The sequence below is a fragment of the Cimex lectularius genome, unplaced genomic scaffold, assembly GCF_000648675.2.
Source record: "Cimex lectularius strain Harlan isolate CLEC.00 unplaced genomic scaffold, Clec_2.1 scaffold5, whole genome shotgun sequence".
NCBI classification, from domain to species: Eukaryota; Metazoa; Arthropoda; class Insecta; order Hemiptera; family Cimicidae; genus Cimex; species Cimex lectularius.
This window is the reverse complement of record NW_019392993.1, coordinates 1,954,068-1,959,226: the sequence shown is the minus strand read 5'-3', so window position 1 is coordinate 1,959,226 and position 5,159 is coordinate 1,954,068. Positions and strand designations below refer to the sequence as shown.

At 36.5% G+C, this 5,159-nt stretch overlaps 1 pseudogene; it reads left to right on the top strand.

Moving 5' to 3' along the window:
- The first annotated feature begins 658 nt into the window (after positions 1–658).
- LOC106666061 lies at positions 659–1,126 on the top strand (annotated as a pseudogene).
- The last annotated feature ends 4,033 nt before the right edge of the window (positions 1,127–5,159 follow it).

The window sequence follows — 5,159 nt, the reverse complement described above, 5'->3', positions numbered from 1 at the left end:
GTAAATGTGACATGGACGCTCTTGCTTTCGTTTATCTTCATTTTCCATTGTCTACACCAATCTGCTATACATGAGATATGTTCCTGCAGATCTTCCGAAGCAACCGCAGGATCGGAATTGGAGGATAGTACAGCTGTATCATCGGCGAAGGATGCAAGTAGGGTGGTAGATTTAGTGGGAATATCTGCAGTATAAAGGATGGAGGATTGGTCCGAGCACACTGCCCTGCGGTACTCCCGCAGCCAGAGAGCAGTATTCGGAGTAATCTGATCCTTGTCGGACCCGAAAGAACCGCTCTGTTAATAAGAGCGGAGGATTAGGTAAAGATTATTTGGAAGAACACGCTTTAATTTGTACAGGAGTCCCCTGTGCCACACGCGGGTGCCGTATCGAGGAATCCTTCCCACCTCTAACCGAATAAGTAAACGTGAAATTCGGTAAAAAGGTGGGTTTATATAGAAACTAAAGGAAAAATCGTGAGATGCGGTCTGGTGTACACCGCATCTCACGATTTCTGAATAATTATCGATTAACGGTCACTAATCACCACACATGAAGGACAAAATTAGAATATTTGAAAATTAATTCCGCTTCAGAGGGGAGGGTGTAGTCTCATCATCAATATTATAAGATACCCGTAGAGATCAAACAAAACTAAATGAAAAAGCAGGAAAATGACAGGAAAATGAATGTGCCTATTCCCAAGGTTAGAGCCCAGGGAGAATGAGAAGTGTTTAAAGTTATCAAAACTGGAAAGACGAGGAGGAAAGCCTGGAAAAGAATAGTCACAAAGGTCTGTTACGTGGGTTAAAGGTTTTACGAGAAAGCCACTAAAGTTTGAACGATTCATACGACCGATGGCATTGCGTTTCAACAAAGCTCACGTTACCCATCCAGAGTTGAAAGCTAAATTCTACCTCCCGATTATTGGAATCAGGAAGAACCCGAATTCACCGATGTACACATCTCTAGGAGTTATTACCAAAGGTACCGTGATTGAAGTCAACGTGAGTGAACTTGGTCTTGTGTCACAAGACAGACACGTAAAGTGGTCTGGGGTAAATATGCCCAGGTCACCAACAATCCCAAAAATGTTGGATGTATTAATGCTGTTCTATTAGTATAATTTATTCCTCTCCATTGCTGTTCTATTAGGTAGAAACGTGAAATTTGGTAGAAATGTATGCCTTATATTGTAAAAAAGTAGGAATCTGAAAATTATGATTTGCCCAAAATTAATGCCACTTTAGTGGTGGGAAAGGGTAGTCACATCATCAAAATTAAGACACTTCCCGTATAGTAGATATGTTTTATTTCGTACAAATGTAGGTGTTATGTAATAAATAAAGGTGAGAATCTGAAAATTATGTTTCTCTTCTTGCAAGAGAAAATTTGCGAGATCCATAATCGCTTCTTTCAAAAAAATTACCCTGATAAAAGGGCTAAGTTCCAGACCGCCTCCAAAAAATAACCTATCAATGTAGTGCATAGTGTCATTGCCATATCTAAACTGTGGCCAAGCCCGTTGTTTTTTCAGTACATAACCTGAGAGGCACAACAGAAAATATAAAAGTTCCAAACTCCCTCCGAAAAAAAGTCAGCCTATCAAAAAAGTGATATCTACATTGTGGCCAACTTTACTTCACACCTACTTTTATTAGCAATGAGAAGTCTGGAAATTATCTTCTGAGTTCTCTAACTTCCCTCACCCACTTCTCCTGTGAGAGCACACGGCCCTGATGTTTTAATCCTCATTCAGAGGCCAAGTGTTACGCAATAAAAATGAGGATTGGATGTTGACGACACGATGACAGTCTTGAACTGTCAACAGTGACGCCTACATCCAGATTAATGGCCAGGGTATAATAGAAAACCTCGGGAAACATCTCATCACTCTCATTCCCGTTTTCCTCTTCCTCGCTCTCCCCTCTCTCTTTTTCATTCTTTATTCTATATATCTACTTTTTTCTTTCTACCTGTTTTACTACTTAGTAACACATCCCACCCCCCACGGTCTACCTGTCTGTTTTGGTGTTTTCATATGACATGTCAACCTATAACCACCCATCTGATTCTAGATCTTTTTTTCTCTCTCCCATTCTTTTATCCCTTTCATATTTGTCAGTATTTATACATCTATTTCTCTTTGTATAATTATCTATCTATCTATCTATATGTCACCGCTTTTTCTATTTCTTTTATACTCGCTGGCGGCCAGACTATCCATTTTAGTATTTCTTTGTTGAGGTTTCTTTCTGACATTTTTTCTCTTTCACTTTCTCCATGCCTATGCATAGTTGCTATCCATATCACTACTTCTCTGTAGTTTTTCTCTCTTTTTTCTGCTATTATGTATGTCTTTATATCTGATCATTTTTGCACAATCCAGTATATTTTTGGCATTATATCATGTAGATTCCACAAATGTAAAATATACTGTTTGTACATTCAGTGTTCAAAAGGAATTTTGTTTTAAATTAAAGTTTCAATTGAAGCACAAATAACACGCAGATAAACCACAATTACTCTTTTAAAATTATTATTGCGGTACAACACTATCCATGTATTCATAATGTAGAACTGGTGGTTTGAAATTCGGAAAAATTGAAATCTTCTGAAAAAAATGATAAATTTCCTTGTTATTTGTATGGATTTTTTTCCTAAATTTTGATCCTTTGAAAAACGCGTTTTGCTATGAGTTTCAGATTTATTTGAAAGTGTGCGTGAATAGCTTTTGTCGTGACTGTAGACTTTTATTTTAATATCTCTTGGTTTCACTTCTCCATAAATATTTCTTTATTTTCAAAGAACTCTTTAGTTCGAAAGAAGAATCGAAATGGGAAATAAATGTAGATCAGCCAAAGGAGTAAATATTCCACGGAAACTACAGTCATTTCTTTATAAGGAAGACGAGTGAACTCGGGCAACTATCCTAGTTGTTTGAAAATGGTTTATAAACAATTAAAATAACTCCTTTTTCCGGTCACCTGTTACTTGCTAGAATTCCATAAAATAAAAAGGCAAAACTCTTCCCAGTTTCGTTTTGAAAAGAAAAAAAGTAATGATACTTTTGACGTTTCTAAATTAGAGTAGCGGTCTAATTGCCTACGCCGGATTCGGGTGGCAATTGTGGGCGTCTTCACACATCCTAGATTAATCGGCCGGTCAGGGGATACATCTGCTGTCGGAAATGTCTTTTGATGTTTCTTAATAGAATCGTTTCACCCTTGTTGGAAAAGAATCCGCTTAATTAGTTATCAAGCGGCAGGTAACATCCTTGTGCAAGCGCCCTTTGGCATTTGAATCCGGTGTAAAAAAAAGAAACAGGATAAGAGTTAGATTCAGGGTTACATACTTTGTTCTTTTTTGTTAATTGTTGTTCCATAAGCAAAATCCTTACTTATTTACTACGACTTAATATTAATTATATTTACTAAGTGTGGATAGACCAAAAATTGTGGATAGACCACACAACTGATTTTTTTCCATTTTATCGATAAAAGAAAATTCTGTTCTTAATTTGTCTCATTGTTCTTATCAATAAATATTTATTTATGCAATGTTTTAAATTGGGAATATAAATTAGACGTAAACACACTTAATCCTTAATCCAAAACGAGGATAAAGGATTTTTCAATGTTCACTTTTCACGGAATTTAAAATGTTTATTTAGTTTCATTTATCTTTGTTTTCTTGATTTAAATTTTTAAACATAAAAATGCCACTTAGTGCTGGTTCGTACGGCACTTATTGATGATGGAGCGAGGGTCACAGATATTATTGAGCACAATTTTAATTTGAACAACCACATTGGGATGGCACTGGTTGATGTTGAAAAAGCGTTCGACTGCGTGTGACACAATGGGCTTGTCTTTAAGTTAATAAGTTATAACTTTCCCAAATAATCGTTTATTTAATAAGGAGTTATCTGGAAGATAGGAAATTTTGTGTCTCGCTTAACGACGTAAGCACTGACTTTCGGCCAATTGCTGCTGGTGTACCCCAAGGCTCTGTCCTTGGGCCCACATTGTTCAATTTATTTATTGGTATAACCGAACCAAAAGTTAAGCCAAAGAGTGCCCTATATGCTGATGACACCGCTTTTATGATCTCTTTTAGGTTAGATACAATAGGCATCTTTCAGTAGCCCTTGAGAAAACATTTAATTACTTTTACAGGATCAAACCCAATGAGTCAAAAACATAGGTGATTCTGTTCACTCGCAGAAGGCCTAATGTTGATTGTTTTGTGACAATAAATGTAAGGTGTATTCCATGTAAAAAAGAAGTGAAGTATCTCGGTTTGATTCTGGACCCAAAGCTCACGTTCACCAAACACATCAACACGATATGCGATAGAGAGGTGGCTCTGATCGGCAATCTATTTCCGTTGTTAAATAGACACTCTGATCTGAGTATATTTAATAAAAAGTTAATTTATTATTTGTATATTCGACCCATGTTGTTGTATGCGGCTCCTGTCTTGTCTAGTACATGTATCACCAACTACAGGAAGTTGCAGGTTGTGCAGAACAAATGCTTGAGACTGATTGGTTCCTTTTACAGGTGGACGCCAATAGACTACATGATTCAGTATTGGAGGTGGCTAGTGTCTCTACACAAGTCCACAGTATAACATCAAGATTTTGCAAAGCTTGTGAACTTAGTGAATACACTAACATTAGAAATATTGTTAACTATGAAGCTTCCTCCTTGCTTTACACTTTACAAAAAATATAAGTACAAAAGAGTGAAGCACATTTTGCTGTAAATTAACTATATAACGTAAAGATTTTTTTCCCCCTTCTGTGTTAATATTAAGATATGTTTAAATTAGTTCTTTTTTTACTTCAGATCAGGTATATAGGCAGGAAGCCTGAAGCCAGTCTTTTAATTTCTCTGTAAATACTGTATATATTTTGTAAATAAAAATAAATTTCAAATTTCAATTGATGATGGACGTTCCATCGTATGCGGCTGAGTCCTACTATAGAAGGACGTCCTAAGATAACAGAATCAGAGGATGATCGTTTTTTGACTTTGAGAATTTTGCGAAACCGGCACCTTACTGTTGTTCAAGCGATTCATTAGATCCAGGAAGTTCGAGGTGTCCAAATTTCTAAATGTACTGCTCAAAGATATCCAGATGGGCGTGAAAGA